This window comes from Opisthorchis viverrini, assembly GCF_000715545.1.
Source record: "Opisthorchis viverrini unplaced genomic scaffold opera_v5_176, whole genome shotgun sequence".
Classification (NCBI taxonomy): Eukaryota; Metazoa; Platyhelminthes; class Trematoda; order Opisthorchiida; family Opisthorchiidae; genus Opisthorchis; species Opisthorchis viverrini.
In genome coordinates, this window is record NW_008751834.1 from 668,895 (window position 1) to 687,812 (window position 18,918).

Genomic DNA, 18,918 nt, shown 5'->3' on the forward strand with positions numbered 1-18,918 from the left:
ATCGCTCTAATGTACCAAACAAAGTCGAATTATAATATCTTTCTAAACGGATTTCCATCACCATTCTCTGATCCAAAAGCTTTGCGTTAAACAAGTGCCCCAGCGTTTATCCAACCGTAATCTGATTATACTACAAGTTTGTCTATCTTCCCACTAAAGAAATGGCTACATTGCCAAAAGCAAATGACAAATGATTACGCCAAAACTGTTCAGAAAGTTTTAACAGCAGAAATTCGCACCTTGCCAAAAGTGACAAATGATTACGCCAAAACTGTTCAGAAAGTTTTAACAGCAGAAATTCGCACCTGATGAATTCGTCGTGCAGTCTTGCTTGTTGATCACTGTGATCATTCAAACTTCTCCGTTTGCATTCTTCCTGTAGAATTGTCGTGAGCACCTAATCGAAAGGGAGAAATAACAAAGAATGTTCCATTGCGAGCGACATAGTGGGGTTTCACTTGTACACTTTCTGGGTCCAAGGAAATGGAAGAGTGGGAGGTCGCAATTCCAATGCAATAAATACAATAATATATGTGCTGGTTTATTTAGGTCCGAAAAAAATCGGGGGAGGTGAGCCGTAGGGGCTGTAATGGCTAGTCGTCAGTTGATAAACTGTCGGATGAAAGGAGGGAAAATGGCTCAGTGGGTGAACCACGTGAGACGTCCATTGAAGATTCTACCGTGTCCAATCTGTTTCGTAGAGCTGGAGCCATCAGCACGTTATTCATCTGGAAATCTCTTTAATGTGAACCGGCCGCCTAAATTATTATCAGCTTCTTCCCTTGCCTATAATATTATTCAGCTGAGAAGAATACAAAATGACGTGCTCTTATTTCATTTCAAGATAAAGGAAGGCCTAAAAATGCCAATCACTATTTGAACTTTTCTGCTCGATTTCTACGCTCGACTTGCTTCACATTCAAACAGACCTCACTCAAACAAACAAATGAAGTAACCAATGTAGTATCTCTACAAGCGAGGTGGATATTTTTATCGATAGATTAACATCTATCAAGTCCCCGACCCACCAAGCATTTCGTGAAGTTACGTGAAGTTAAGTTAACACCAACTCCGTGTATTTGTGTTACTTTCTTCTCAGCGCTCTTTGTAGTGTTGTGAACTTTAACTTAGAATTTAAAGTTGCAATATGTTCCTTTAGCTTTTGGATTGCCCCAACGAAGCCAAATGACCAGATTTTTTTCTATATCGTAAGTCGACTAGATCTGGGCAATATCTGGGTTTATTATCTCTCCTATCGTAAGCAGATGTTAAAACCTCACCAATGAATAGAGCTGCATACGGTGTTCTGACAGAGTTTACAGATTTAAATATGTTAATAACACCAAGAATATACCAAAGCGGAACAAAGGCGGGTATCTCGCATTGATCGGTGGCAAATAAAGCCAGAAACCATATGTAGTGTATTACCGTTCTGTTTTCGCACTAATAAAAACACGGGGCATATTTGTGATGCTTTTTATGCATGAAATCTAACCCATTGTTCTAATCCAATGTGACATCCTGTCCAGTGATCGATTGGGAAGCGTGACGGAAGAGATTGATGAGCAAGAATAAAAGGTATGCTGACAATCTGGAACTCCCTCGAGCATATTGGTTGGGTTATTGATCATTGTTATTCCTTCCTCTTGAGTGACTAGGGGAAACCCCCTTTGCATATATACCGTCTCTTCAGAACATATAAGTTTGTTTGGCTTGCGATACCGTATAATGCCTCCTTGCCACCAATTTTACGCTCAGAACTTAGAAAGTTTTCTACCTTTTGAACTGTACTACCAAATAGGAGCACTTAGCTAAACCAGTCAAATGAAAACGAAATTTATTAGTCCACAAATGATATTTAGAATGCTCTTGCCCAGTAATTCACTTATTTACTTTTACTGCCAAAATTCACATTATTCCCAGTATTTTCAGGTATTTTTTGTTTTCCACTTTGTTGCACCTGCCAGTGGTAATTAATGGCTACAGAAATCGCTCTAATGTACCAAACAAAGTCGAATTATAATATCTTTCTAAACGGATTTCCATCACCATTCTCTGATCCAAAAGCTTTGCGTTAAACAAGTGCCCCAGCGTTTATCCAACCGTAATCTGATTATACTACAAGTTTGTCTATCTTCCCACTAAAGAAATGGCTACATTGCCAAAAGCAAATGACAAATGATTACGCCAAAACTGTTCAGAAAGTTTTAACAGCAGAAATTCGCACCTGATGAATTCGTCGTGCAGTCTTGTTGGGTGATCACTGTGATCATTCAAACTTCTCCGTTTGCATTCTTCCTGTAGAATTGTCGTGAGCACCTAATCGAAAGGGAGAAATAACAAAGAATGTTCCATTGCGAGCGACATAGTGGGGTTTCACTTGTACACTTTCTGGGTCCAAGGAAATGGAAGAGTGGGAGGTCGCAATTCCAATGCAATAAATACAATAATATATGTGCTGGTTTATTTAGGTCCGAAAAAAATCGGGGGAGGTGAGCCGTAGGGGCTGTAATGGCTAGTCGTCAGTTGATAAACTGTCGGATGAAAGGAGGGAAAATGGCTCAGTGGGTGAACCACGTGAGACGTCCATTGAAGATTCTACCGTGTCCAATCTGTTTCGTAGAGCTGGAGCCATCAGCACGTTATTCATCTGGAAATCTCTTTAATGTGAACCGGCCGCCTAAATTATTATCAGCTTCTTCCCTTGCCTATAATATTATTCAGCTGAGAAGAATACAAAATGACGTGCTCTTATTTCATTTCAAGATAAAGGAAGGCCTAAAAATGCCAATCACTATTTGAACTTTTCTGCTCGATTTCTACGCTCGACTTGCTTCACATTCAAACAGACCTCACTCAAACAAACAAATGAAGTAACCAATGTAGTATCTCTACAAGCGAGGTGGATATTTTTATCGATAGATTAACATCTATCAAGTCCCCGACCCACCAAGCATTTCGTGAAGTTACGTGAAGTTAAGTTAACACCAACTCCGTGTATTTGTGTTACTTTCTTCTCAGCGCTCTTTGTAGTGTTGTGAACTTTAACTTAGAATTTAAAGTTGCAATATGTTCCTTTAGCTTTTGGATTGCCCCAACGAAGCCAAATGACCAGATTTTTTTCTATATCGTAAGTCGACTAGATCTGGGCAATATCTGGGTTTATTATCTCTCATATCGTAAGTAGATGTTAAAACCTCACCAATGAATGGAGTTGCATACGGTGTTCTGACAGAGTTTACAGATTTACATATGTTAATAACACCAAGAATATACCAAAGCGGAACAAAGGCGGGTATCTCGCATTGATCGGTGGCAAATAAAGCCAGAAACCATATGTATCTTATTCGCCGTTCAACTCCCCCTCCGCTCACGAGATGTCGGGCTAGTTCTCGCAGTTTCATCAAAATTTAATATACGCATAATGCTAAAATTTTGCCAAAAGTCACAGACAGTTAGTGTACCCTCAAGACAACATCCGTCCTGGTACTGCTCATACAAAATTTGTCAGGGTGTTGCGGTGTTACCCTCATGGGAGCGAAAACATGTTTTCGCACACATTTGAGTAACAGACATTCATATATAAGTTAACTGGTTCACACACTAACTTGCTGCAAAATGATGCTACGGAAACCAGTGTGTCTAATCGAATATCTAGAATTCGGAAATATTTCATCCAGCACTCCATCAAGCCGGACGGCTTAATCAAATCTATGAAGTCGTCGCTAATGTTGCTCAGAGCTGAAAGGCAGCACCTAAGGCCTAACATATACAATACATAGAACGAGTAGGTTTGAAAATTTGCGTATCTTTCGGGAGGTAGCGTTTTTCTCCTATAGAAATATTTCCCCATTCGGAAAAGGTTTGGAGTCATCATTTCAGAAGAGCTTGGTGAAACTACCGATTATTTACCAAGCTCTTCTGAAACGAGTTCTCCATTTGATTGTGGCTAAGAGTAAACTGTGGCCTCCTCAGGATAGTAGACGCAATCCTTCTAAATTTCCAGTTAAATAGATGTTCTTCCCGCACTTAAATTAAGACCCTTTTTTGAAATGCGTTTTATGCAGTATGAAGAGATTTGTCTGTTCGGCAATCCATGTGACATCGACACTGCCGGGTTGAGTGGGTCAGTGCCATTAGTGATGAAGCGTTTGCAATCGAACTGCCAAACCCGGCAAACAGACCAACAACTAGGCGGTGTACCTGAGCCACCTATATTCCACAACTTTGCTAATTTGGTATACATCTCAGTATCCATCGTCCTGAAGGCTCACTTTAACTGTAGCTGTGAATAATTAGCACATTTTTGGCACATTTTGAGCGGCTTCTCATGCACTTTGTCGGTGAGTGAATTACAACTTCCGACAAGCGCAGCTGCCGCTTCGTCGTAGGACTAATCGTTATTCGGAATAAGGAATGCTGTGTTATTTTTTTCAAACATGACTACAGATAAAACAACGGACTGTTCAATTAGATTCCACATGAATGAAAAGAAATCACCTATAGTTGGTCCAAATGATCACATTTCAGGCCTCTTCGTTCTGGAAACAAGCGGAATTTTGTTTATGTGTGGCTTAGAAGCGCAGTAGCTGGATATAGTAACTCACTGGACACAATGACAGTTATCCTAAGCAAGCTTTTCACATAAACTTGAAGGTTATACAATTCACCAGTTCAAATTTTCGATACATTGTACCACTGTACTAACGCTGTAAGTGTATTCTATATAAGACAAATGCCAGTCACTTGTACATACGGTACAAAATTAATTCAACATCCTACATAATAATTGAATTCACATGGTTGTTCTGATTCTACAACAAAATATGACAACCTGTGTTCCTCAAAATGGATTTTCTCTTTTGACCAGCACTTGTTTTGAAAGGAATGGCGAATTATTCCTTGCGTCAGTCAGTCTGAATTCGATTGAATCCTCACCAAAAGATATGTTCAAGGCCCCATTTGCGTAGATTCAAACCGACACATTCGCGGAGATTAAAGGCTCACATCCATACGATTGTTTATTCCTTTCATCAAAATTACATCTTGGAGCAGGAAAAAGTAGAGAATCAGAACGCGGAATAGTTAACATTTGACAAAACGCAAAAGAATAAAAAATAACGCACTTCAAATAACCCACGGTCGGATATGCATCAGAAAACCAAGATTTACGCATGAAATGATAAGGCCAATGATAAGAATTTTTTTCGACCATTACGTGAATATTACGTTTTTATCCAGCTGTGATAAGAATGTAATTGCAAATAAATCCTGCGGTTAAGGCGAGTGATTTTGGTAGGATGGGGGAACCTGTTAGCGGATATTTTCAGCATGTTATTCCGCCATGTATTGTGACACACGATGCGGTACCACTTGGGCTTATGCATTTGTTTCGGCTTACTGGCTTTCAAGTGTTCTTTCACTAAAATTCATTCCCCCAATTTCTATCGGATGTGCATTGGATCTAACTCGATATCATGAGTAATGTTGAACCTAGTGCGCTCCGATTAATAACGATGAAGAGTTCGCCCCAAAAAAGGACGATTATTTGTCATTCAGTGGCTCGTTGTGGCTGGTTCCAATAACTATGGAAAGAAGTATTCTGTCAGAAGATGATGGAACTCATTTACATCCTGTCACTAACTACCAACAAGCAGGCGGTCCAACCGATTATGAATGAGGTGTGCTTTGCTAAGTCCGCATAACCCACAGTAAAGATCACTCACAATTGTGGCATCGGCTTTCAACCCGTATTGTCAAAGCGCCCCAGCCTATGGCAATTTGAAGCCTTAAAAAGACGCTTCGAAATCTGGCTCAGCGGCTTTTCAATCTGGGTGTATTATACAGGGACGGCCACTAGGGGAGGCGGTCCACCGATTATGAATGAGGTGTGCTTTGCTAAGTCCGCATAACCCACAGTAAAGATCACTCACAATTGTGGCATCGGCTTTCAACCCGTATTGTCAAAGCGCCCCAGCCTATGGCAATTTGAAGCCTTAAAAAGACGCTTCGAAATCTGGCTCAGCGGCTTTTCAATCTGGGTGTATTATACAGGGACGGCCACTAGGGGCTAACATCGACTTTGAGTTCTATTCACCAATACTCATCAAAAAGTCAACGTTCTCCCACCACAGTAATTGTCTATGTATTTGGGGTGTTCCCGTTTGTCCTTGTCTTATGGCGCTTTAACTGGAAGAGTACCGAAACTTATTTGACAATCACGTGCTTACTTTGCCAGCGCACTTATTGATCTCCACCTGTTTTTCTCCTCCATACCCACTGTCGACCTTGACGCAAAAGCCAACCCCTTTTGACATTGGTGTACCAGCATGGGTGGATGTGTGTGCTAATGTCGTGTCTACTGAACCTGATGTGATTTGCTCCGTCATGATACCCGTGTGACCGCACTGCCAATTAAAACACGAAACTCTCATCGGAGGGAACAACTGGCAACAATACTGTCCGACCAATATTCCGCCCTCCATTTTTGTCGTGCTAACCTGGACACTGCGCTGTGTCGCACAGTTTGATGCCACGAACGTTGACATTTGAAGCTCAATCTTTGATCTTGTTCACTTTTTGTAAATATGCGGGATCACCAAACTGACGCGTGACTCAACGTGCCGTATCGATAACCTCATCAACGTGTTTGTCACATTTTAATAGTGGTACTGAAAATGTCACGTGACCGACCGGCAACGGCATCTGAATGGCATAGGAGTTACCTATGGGACAGGCGGTTGGTGATTCGCCGCTGGAATCTTGAAAGATTCATGATGCCAATTTTTCGTAGGAAGCCGGACGGCTATTAACTAAATGTGCCGAAAGCAATGTTAAGAATTTCAGGTATCCCGAACACCTACACAACGGAAGTCTTTATTTGTGTTGTTCTCATATGGGGGCCAGAGTGTACGAACAAGTCATTCTTCATAGCCTCTGCCAAATTTCTAAGCTTAGAGAAAATTCTCTCATTGTATCATTTTCTTGGTAGTTTTGAGAGATTTTCGGATTTCACCGAATTTTTCGTCCATTAAACAAAGTCGTTCGCAGGTTGAAATGTTGAGCAGCAGCAACAGCAGCTGGTCTGAGTCTTATGGGAAATAACCAGATAACTGTATCCCAAAATTCTTTCGCGAGATTCGAACACTTGTCCTCCCGGTCATCAGTCAAATACTGAAACGTTTCTCCATGATAGTTTGAGACACATCTCTTAAGCACGTTGCTGATCACAGTCAGGTAGTTGATTTATACGGTTACCCAGAAACATTATTCTGTCGTTTATAAGTTAAGCTTTGGCATTGCAGATCAGTGAAAGAGACAAGCCCGTGCAGATACATTTGAGAAAACAGTAATTTCGCTCGCTTCAATCTAACCAAACGTGACCGAATCTCACGTAATTTAACTAAAACAATAATTGTCCAATAGAAAGCGCTTCGCGATTAATGGCTGAAAATATACTTTCCTATCAGTGTCACTGTAAGCAGGTCTTAAGCAAGGCAGCTTTTAATTTGATAGATAATTCTTTCCAAAACTGCGGGTGGCTGATTGGGGGAAATCGTCGTTGTCATTGAATAACCAGATTTTTCGGCCTCATGTTAACATTCACCAGTAAACTGGCCTCCACATAAAAAACCTAAACTGCTCGGTTCAGTAACAGAGAGACAAATTTACAACAGTTTCAAATTTTATGGTCCATATTGAAGCCATCCGTGGTCATCAATAAAAATTTCTCCCACTAATGTCTTTTCCCCTAGAATCTAGGACGGAATTTACCCCTAACTGAGACATTCCCCGTAGAGATGATGAAAACGCATCATTTTCCAAAGAGCGCAAGTGAGATGATTTTTAACTAGCATTCAGTGTTTTATACCGTTATAGGTTGTAAAATGCCAATCGTCATTACGTCTGAGAAGCTCAAGCGAAAATCGAGGGCGTTGGTACTTTTTCGATGCAGGATAACTCCAGGTCAAATTTTTGAAAAGTATTCGCGAATATGGAAAGTCAGATAGAATTACGTTTCAACTAGATTACATAATCGGAACTGAATTTTATTTAGCCTTCCTGATATTTAAGCTAGCTTATGACTGATGGGCTAGAATCATAGCCCATGAAAAAGCCCATGTGCCCAGCATCGTGACCCATTATGATTGCGGCCCACAAAATGCTTGCGCTGGTGTGTGTATTCCTGTGCATTTGTGGTCTTTTTTGGGTTTCAGGTTTATCTACTGTGTATCTGGACAAATTTTGCTGATTTCCCTCCTTAATGAAGATAAAACACTACGAGTCGTTTCGTCTGTTCGAACGCCGCTTATCACATGCTCACCAGTTTTACGCCTACTCTTCTGTTTGCACTCCCTTACCTTGCAATTTCTACCAACTTTAGCATTGGCTGTAGTGCAAAACCCTGCCTCAAAACTTTGCTACATTTCAAATCTTTTTGTTTGCTGTCTGGTTCTTTTCCAATACTTCCTTACCACTGTCCGGTTCATATGTTTTTTAAACTATTTACCTTTCCCGTGCGCAAGTGCACCCCTCTGTTATATGTGTGCCTTTTCACAATTGTTGGATGTGGTTTTATATGCATGTTCCCAGTTCTTTCTACCGGCAGCTAAACTTAAAACTCTCGGCCTAATTCGATTCTTGTCCACCTTCGAGCGGTAGTTCTGCGGTTACAGGTTACCAAAAGTATGAATTGACAGCTGACTACTCCCCACGTTTTGAGTATGAATACGAGTAGTGTTTCAGAGTAAAGGCTACTCATGTGGTAAGTTTCAGATGATCAAACTTGTAGTTGCAGTTGCTGATGCCAAACTCATTTAGAGGACACATAAGGACGCTCCGCCTATATAAAGTACTTGATGATGAAAAAATATAGCGGAGTCAGATTTTCCTCTTCCTGAAACGGATAGCTTGCTAGCCCTTTGTGCACTGTTCTCTGTAAACAGCGAGTTCTGCGGGATACAGTGCACACCCATGACACAGAGGACCAGAATAGATGGCAAGATTTATCAATCTCTGGCACTCAAATCCATCCGCTTAGCACGAAAACGCAAACATGTCTTTCCAGACTGACTACGCTCTGAATTAGTAAGGCACATAAAAATTAATTCCTCATAGAGAGAAAGGGGGAATTTCGCACATAATCAAACCTTCTAAATGTATTTAGGGTTATATGAAAGGGTGCTTCAGTGATGCACACAAATGAATGGATGAAAACATGATTAAATTTGAAGATGAAGCCAACCTAAGAAGATGTGAATTGAGCGCTGGTGAATTATCAACGAACAGTATAGGAAATGGGACATAATAGGCCTACCTGATGCCAAAAATTTGTAAACTAAATTATAATGAAAGTCATGACGACTGAAGATCCAGAAGGTGGAAGCTGCTGAGTATCATAGCTTAAATACAATATACTTTACGGAACTGGCAATATCGTGTTGAGCCTTTCTATACCAGCAGATTAATGAAGTTGCGCGGAACTCCAGTGTAACGTAAAAGGTAACCCCATTGTCCGTGTCAGGAACGACTTATCGTCTAGCAGGCATTCTATCATTCGTTACCTAGACTTTTCCGATGCGATGACGGCATGACGACATTCAGATGTGGCTTATCAATTCTGTTATTTAAAAAAAGACGTTAAAGCCCTTTGTCAAAGAACAAGATATATTGCACTAAAGCTGACCTCGTTCAAATGTAACGGGACATCCTTTCTTCTGACGTGTTCCGAATAGCTAATTGAAGCTAATGGCGTAAACATTTTCCTTATATTCTCCTGGATGTGACACCGCCACATTCACCTAGTCTTTCTCAAAACAGAACTTCTGCATTTGATACTGGCTCAGTATCCTCCATCTTCCGGACTGTTTGAAATGTTCGACTGATAAACAAACGAATTATGTTCCTATCCGCTTCCGGTAGCCCGGACATCCCCAGCAGAGGATATACTAGCACAGATCTTCCTGATGGCGTCAAATGCGACAAGTTAACTGCTTTTACTCCCCTTGGGTGACATCGGTCTGAATTTACATGGATGAATACTTGCAACAATCGTTTTTGTGTTTCAAAATTTTGCTCGACTTCACGGGATTTTATGGACACTCTCACAATCGATTTGAGAAACACGGATTGCAAGCGGGTGGCATATGATTTGTCGAATCATTTTTGGTGCTGAGGTTATCCTTACCATTCTTTAAAGATCCACTGCTTTCTAGCGGGGAGATACCGGCTGAAAGTGACAGCGGTATGTTAGGTCAACATGTCGGCGGAAGTGCTAAGCACCCTACCTGGTGGGAGATCCTGGATGCTTATTGTTAGCCCTGATTTTAACCGTTTGCAAGTGCCCATCATCACTTGCAATGATTTCTATAGCAAAAAGTGGCGCTCAGTTTTCTCTAAGTACCATTTGATTCATATAGCTGATCGCTTATTTGATAGATTCGACGATTTCTTTGCTTTCCCTCTGACTTTTAATCCAGCCAAACCATTCCCTCCTTCTCCAAAGATGTTTGAAAAGTTGTGACAAAGATCTACCCAGTGAACCCCTTCAGGACAATGCAGCTCAAATAAGAATATGAGACACTCAGCCAAGTATTCACGATATATCGAAAAATAGTGGCAGTGGAAGACATCACGGTCAGAGAAGGCACATCCGTCACTCAACCGATTTTTTTGTGGTAAATGTCCGTTTGGCTATCATTATGAAGAAGTCCTGATCATCTATGAGCAAGTCATGGAAGGGTTGGCCCAAATAAAACATTGAAATATATTAAATGGTAGGGGATGTGAGTGTAGATAGCAAATATTCCTGTATCTTTTGCAAAAAGCAAGCAAACAAAACGAAGGAAAAATGTAATTAAATTCACTGGGAAAGTCAGCAAGAGTACAGGAACCAGTTCGCCCAAAGAGTTGGTGTGGTGATGAAGTAGATGATATATGAAAACAAACCAGAATAACTCGTCACATGGAAATAAAAAGGCCCTTAGACTGAAGCGTCTGATAAATACAAAAGGAGTTAGTGGTCCAAATCTAGGCAGATATTGCTCTCTAGATGAAGTATACACACGACCTTTGGGAGGCCACGATGCTTTTGTTTTGTCTATAGCACCATACCACCGGAAATTTTGGGAGCTGCATTCCGGTACAGCTTGCATCCAGCACGCTGATTGATTCCACTATCAGCAGGAGCTTACGACCTGTTGATGTTATCTTCAATCAAACATGCCGGATAACCAGTCATTTTTTTCAGTCGGCGGATGGATATTAGCGGGGATGATTTATGACTCATACAGTATATCTATGTCCTCCACCCAAATGCAAGCCGAGCCGTTTTGTCCTAGATGCTTCAAACAGGCCCATTTTCAGAACATTCCAAAGCTACTTCAAACGGAGGGTAATTCTCAAGGATCTCAGGATACTGCCGCTCCACGTTTGTTGCAAAATTGTGGGGACAAACGATCAAAACATTATGTGCATAAAGCATTGGGAAATCTACTTCAACTGTGCAAGATAAATTTCTACACTTCGGAGGCTTTGCCAGTCGCGGTGCAAAAATTTTATTCGTGCAGAAAAATAATGTGAACATAGCGAAGTTGAAAACCTTTGTTCCGAAGATCTGTGTAATACGACCAACAAGTCCGAAGAAAACTGTCTTCTGATCTGAGGAATGTTTTGAATCTAATTTAATTAACCTATTTACACTAGAAATATTTCGATTTGTGCGACCCACCAAAATAAAACATTGAGAAGCTTTCAACACGGTTTGTGCTCGTCACCTGCGTGTCGTCCAGTAGGATAACTGAGGAACCATCTCCATCCTCTTGTACATCATAACAGCTACTGCAAACAGATGCAAGAATCACACATGCCTGCAATATCCCTTGCGGTGTTGTGCATGAGGAACGCATGTTGTTCCAAGTTGACTGACAGATTAGAAATCTAAAGATGCCAAAATGCTCGTTTGCTAACTTTTTCACATTTAGGCTCATTTTATCAATATATTTTGAACCCCAACATAACGATAATTGATCCGCTTCTTAATTAGCCCAGCCAGTTATCACAGTATTGGAGTAGTAATTAAAATCGACAAAGGCGTGAGTGTCAGAAAACAGTAGTCGCCCAAGTCTGGTCCGACAACACTGTTGCGCATGAAAACAAAAGTGAGCTGGCCATAATACCCAACCTTTAACATCTCGCATTATCGACTTATTCATGCCAGAAGAAGTTAACTAATGAATTGCGGTTTGCCAAACTAAATTTGTCATGTTAAATTGTTTGGTTGTCACAGTCGCGCACTTCACTCAAATACTACTCATCGAAACATATACGCTTAGGCGTTCTATAATGAGAAAACAAAATGGTGTATTTCCTAAAAACATGAAATCACCTCAATTGTAAAAAGCATTGCTCACTTTTTCCTATAGCATTTTAATGCGGATGCATTTAAACTTCGATTAATTGGATTGATGACCTGATGTGATTGGTTTCGACTGCATTGTGCTGGACACATATCGCACTGGGCATTTTAGCTTATCCGCAGTACTCAGACTGACACATTCAAAGTACATCAATCAAGTTCAGCATTGTTAATCATCTACACTTTCTTGTATACGGGCAGGTTATTCGGGCCACTCTATTCTGCTTGACTGAACCACTAACCCGTACCAAATGCCACTGGAACTTGGATGATGCCTGATGAATTTCGTGAATGAGTCTACTCTAGGATCTTAAGTCTGAAACTAGCAGCGCTGGTGAAAATTTCATCTGAAGGATACTGCTATTTTTGCAGTTGTTATTCAACTTATGAAGTGTTTCACATTCAAGCGCTAATTGATGCTGAAAATGTCGGGTTTGTAGAATTTGCCCACGACATCATTGAAACCTATCAGCAACAAATTTAGTATACACTCCCTCCCCTATATCCGAATAAGTATCATGAAGCCTTACGTCAATCCTTCGAGCTTGAAATTAATGTCAGCTCTGTCCCGATATGTGATACTTAACATAAGCGCATAAGTACTGGTCATTTCTTAAACAGTGTTGGGAGAGTGAGGATTTCGCTGCCATTAACCACTTTTAGCATCCCTCAATATGCCTGAGAAGTGGACTGATTACCTGTCTGATCGGGCGGAATACATTGCGTCAAATAAAGTCTATTTTTCTGTGAGCCTGAAGGTAATGCAGAAGAAGAGTCAAACAGCACGAAGAATGTAAGGCGTTTGAACACCCCCTAAAAGCATATGAAGGGAAAGTCGCTTAAGGTTCATAAACATTGAATTTATGAAGAGCACAATGTGACAAACAACTTTGGAGTTGCTTAGGCCGACTGAGATATTTGCCACCTCAGTTACAGTTTCTTCTGGCATTCCCACTAAGAAAACCTATCTAATGAGCAACTTTACCTCAATCTATAAGGAGGCACAAATATTTTTCTCATATTCCTGAACGGAAATCGCAAAAATATAAAAAGCTGCTAACATGGATTTGGAGGAGGAGCGCACTTGTTCGCAACGCGCAAGTGCTAAATTGGCGGGCTCAGGCGACCTAATTTAAGAGGGCCATCGGTTTGCCAAATTATTCCAATCGATTGGTCGGTCTGCATTCAAAAACATCTGCAGGATTCCAGTCCATTAACGCGCGGAAACGTGGCTAAGGCTGACTGAGATTAGAAGAAACTAGAAAGTAGACTGGTAAATACGAAATGCTTTTCCACTCAGTGGTACCCGCCTACAGTTTCTTTTGAATTGAAGTATCTCCATCAAATCAACGAACCGTTAGCCAGACCTGGTAACATGCTAGCAAGCATTTCTGCATAGTCCGAAAAAATTGTTCACCATGCCAGTTTACTTTCCCTCAACCATCGTGAATATGTGCACCACGTGAGAAGTTTACAAAGCGTTTGCTAAATCGTCTGTGAAGAATTATATTGCACTTTCTGGTTTCCGATATAGAGATTTTAGGTTCTGTGAGCAAGTTACCGTTCTGGTCAAGTTTCACTGCAGCTAGAAAAAAGGCAAGCTTCTCTGTGGCTTTCTTTCATCAGTTTGTTTCTCCTTTCGTTTTTTAATTTTTCTTTAAATTTTTAAAAAATTTTAAAATCTAGCTTGAATCCTCACCAGTGGTTGCGGTTTGGTATTTCTCGTGCAGTGAAAATAAACACTGATAACTTACTAATTCGTACGTTTCGACTCTCTTAGAGACTCAGAAATCCTCTACACTCCATTATCTGACAGAACAATTAGAACAAAAGTACACACAATGTATAAGCAGTTTGATTCGTCTAGTTATCGTTTATAGATCATCGTAAAATATAGAGGCAAAGACAAATCTTTCGTTCACATTTGTTGCGGCAACGACACAGCTTCCCAAAACGAATTTCCGGTGAGTTTGCACCAAGTATCACACATTCAAAATTATTTTTGCTACAATTTTACATTAGAAAAGCCTGCGGGATAGCTTATGACGTATTTCCTGCATTATCCAGCCCTTGCGCGCCTACACTGGCTCAAATGCGAGCAATAATTACATCAGCTTTTAGTCCTCCCGAATTTGGAAAAAGTTAATGGCTGGCGTTTTTTGCGCGTCATTCTTCTAGACCATATTCGCATTTGTGTTCCCCCACCAACACCTAGACGAAAAAAATGTTTGGACAAATTGAAATATTCAGAACGGAAAATTTCACAGAAGAGTTACAACCAAATGGTCTGATACACTTGTGAATTGAGGCTGCTGTTGTAACTGAGTGGCACTGTTAAGTATTCAGGCGCGCCTAAAATTATTTTTTGTATAATTTATTCGGCCAAGTTTGTCATAAGGGGCTGAGTAAAGACCGTTCTCTCCATACTAAGATACTGCATTCAGGCTCTGCTTAAAACGATTATAGCCTATTGCCAAAAATATTTCATACTCGTCAACTCGAGTTACTCATGAACGCTCTGAATACTAACGTGGAACTCACCAACACCTGCTTAGGACAAACATCGTAGGAATTCCACATAAGAATCAACGAGCATAAGGCAAAGATAAATAAACTTCTAAGAAATGTGGAAGGATACCAAGAGCTGGTCAAAGTGGCGGAATTCACCGAGCATCATACCGTGAGTAGAATCAAGAGTATGGAACTGTCGAGCGCAAGCACAGCGTTCTTAAATAACCCAAGTTGACGCGTAACGGCGTGTGGTTGTCAGTGCACATAGATTTATTAGAAAAAGGAATTAGATTCTCTAACCTCAACAATTGTATAAGAATTCCTCCCTCTTAAACAACTACAGACGAACAAAAAAAATTTAAATGACGTTCAAGAAGGATCTTCGCTTGAAGTGAACCGGAAGAACTAGACCCTAAGCTGGGCCCACATTCATGGGGTTCCCACCGGTCTTAACACTTGGCGACTCTCCATAGCAAACAAAATCCCCCAGACAATACCTAACAACGACTTAGCGTAACTTCGCTGATTGCATCTCCCTCCACCGTAAACCTTGACCAACGACATAACCTAGGCATTTGACCAGACGGAGTATTTGCAGTCACGGCGAAACTTTGTCCAGCAATGAGTATACTGATCGTTTCCAAAGCAACCATCGTTATTTATGGTGGGTACTCTGTCCGTGGTGGGTCAGGTGCAATGCTCTGTAGTAAGTTGTGGCAATCGGGATACGATGCGAGCGACCCGGCGCCACACCGCTTTTTGTTCTTATTTTTCGCTTTCCGTTTTCTAATCGATCTATTCCGTCTATTCGCACAGACGCAAAGGTTCACTAAAGTTATTTTCGTGCTGCAAAGCAGAAACTTCAATCAGTTTGGCTTTTTAGAGCATTCTTTTGCTGGGAAGAAACATGAGATTATTTTGTGCAAATAACACGTGCCGTCTGGAGTTTGTTTCAAAAGCTACCACTCTGGGGCTAAGAGTGCAACATTTACTTTCATGTCAATTTATTGAAAGGATGCCTCTTCTGTGATCCTCCAAGTGATTTTATTTTCAACACAACATGCTGAAAAGAGAAAGAAAGTTTGAAAATTGCCACTGCTTATCTCCACAGAACATACAGAACATACAGAGAATCTTTCTAGTTACACTGAACACACTCATATAGCAAGTTTGTAGGTTGGTTTCCTGTATGATGTTGAACAAAGTGACTGAAATAGGTGACCACCAAATCTTACCTTGAGGGCCTTCATGAAGACCAACTGACTGTAAGTCTGAGTGTTTGTTTTAGAGCTTCGAAGTTAAAAACTAGAATGGATCTCCATCAGGTCAGATCCTTACTTAAACACCCAAACTCCAACCCTGCGGAACCAAGTGTAAATGGGAGCTTTGTAAACAGGCATGAACCGCAAAACATCTACCATGGACGTCTCTAACGGTGAACCGTGATGTGCAATAGAGACGGAAGAAATTCTGTCTTCAATGTAAGTCGGTTCCTTGGGAAAAAAAGGCGACGAATCACTAGATTGCGATCAGGTTTTAATATATTTTGAGTGACAACATAATAAAAGCTCTCTGTGGAAACGATTATTAATTTGACGGGGGTTGGACAAAGTGATGAAAGACAAGGCTCAGGTATGTAACAAACACAGCTAAAAAAGACTCCAGACATAAAGCATCACTTTACGTTTGAGGAATTTTAACCACTCTAGTGAAAACATTAGGCATTCCAAATACGCAGCTATTTCTAGCTTGAGCGTCAGATGAAAAGCTTAGTTATTAAAATGGAAGGCACAATCAAAGGAATCGATATCACTCATTGCGAATTCAATCTGGCGGCAAAATCACACAATAGTTTAATAGTGTTATTTTAAATGTATAATGTCATACCCAAACATTTGTCAAAAAAAACAACTTCTACTTCCTGTAAACTAAACGCTCGGTCGAATGATTAGATTTTCTACCGCTTCCCTGAGCTAGTCCGGGGAAAATATTTGAAACATAATACAAGTGGATTAAAGATTTTCATGGAATTTCAGGTCTCCAAGTACACTGCTGAAAGTAAGAAAACTGTAGATTGCAGATGGATTGATTTTACATTCTGCCACTCATAAACATTCAACCTCCTCTAATCATCTCAGAACAAACCGTTTCCCTGTGAGCATGCAACTGTTTGACCCCGATTGTACAAAATCTTACCGTAGATGAACACAATAAGCTTGTATTCTGACACATTTACCAATATAAATTTTCACCCAGCTATAGGTCGGTTCTAATTCCGACATTCCTTGACCTAGCGGATCGATAAGTTTCATTTCAACCGAAGCCATCTTTGTGAGTAGAGGAAAACGTACCCAGATCTATTCAGAAACCATAAGAAGGATGGACGAAATCAATTTTTAATTGGTATTTATAGGATGACACGATTTGGAGACAACGGCCAACTGGCTCAACACAAAAAGAAAACCTTCATATTTGAAAATATGTACGGTCAAAACCAGTTACTGCCTTTCTGAGCTGCGGGATTTTATTGGAAGCAACGTTGCCAATTGTTGGGTTCTACGGAGTAATGTTTACCTGGTTTCCGGATATATATCCGCCTGGCAAAACTGACTCACTAAGTAAATATCAAAATTTAGCATGAGTAAAATAACCAAAACGCAACCTTTGAACGGGAAAACGGGGTGTCAAGCACATGACGCTTGTAGACTGTATCTAGCAGCGCATTGTTTCAATGAATCGTTTCAACTGTCAGCCACTACCTTGAAGTAAAACAAGGCGCGGCGTCGATGCATATAAAGAAAAATTATCACCTGTCCACAAAAGTCACACCTGGGTAACACCTGTGTGCGCTCTAGTTCTAAGCCCTTTCATAGTACGGAGATTATCGTTAGAACTATACGGGTCTTTCGCTAGGTTCTCATGGGTCCACATCTCCTACATCTTACAATGAGGCATCAGTTTGCATTTATTCAAGCTTGCACGATACAACCGGCCTGTGTAGGCTGAAATATTGTATAGTTTAAACATTTATGTTACTTACGAATACATTCTTGTGGTGCAAAATGCGCCAAAGACTACTTCTGTCCGTTTAGCGCGACATTCTGCTTAAATACACATTGGGTAAATGGACGACAAGTGCAAGAATAATCAGGTATAAAAGTTCGCATTGTTTTATGCAGTCAAATGGACAGTTAGAGAAAGAATGATCACGTAATTTCAGGGAAGTTCAAACCCACGTCTTCGCAGTTGGCAGTTTGTTCACCTAAACGTCCTGCCACGGATGACTCATCAGCGGCGCAATTAACTTGCGGTAGGATACCCCACGGTTCCACTTATCTGCCAATTACAAAATTCGCATAACTTGTTTTCCGGCTCGTCAAGTAATGACCCTTCAGATAGAGGTTTCACTAAACAGATTGTTGTGTGTAAGCAGATTTGGAGGTTATATTGAAAGTACAGTTTTGTGAGCGATCGAATGGCCTAATATTCATCCTGATAGCGCGGAGGTTGGGGTTTGAAATTCACTTGAGTCACGTGAGATGCGCACTGCTGATGATTCTCAATAAGGATAAAACTAAACTGCTGCGCATCTTGGCTTTTCAATATAAGTGGACTTAACCCACAGGACGAATTCTCTGTCAAAATTTCTGAATTTTATCGCACTACACTACTATATATGTATATATGGGCACGACCAATGCGGAACACCGTTTTGGAAAGCCACTCTTTTGTCGACTCCAGCAGAGCCATTTTTTGTTTACCCAGATTCAGGTCACATCACTAATCACCTGACTGCAACGATCCATATAATTTTGGCCTGTTTATGAAAGGTGTGGACACATTAGCTTCGGGCTGAATGTGCTTATTTCTTGTTGTCATATTTGGTAACCACTATCTTTCACTTCCCGCGCTATTTTCCTGGCTGTCAGTTTTTCCTCCTGTCCAAAAACCGACGTTAAACAAACACAACTGTCTGATTATGGCCCGAAGTG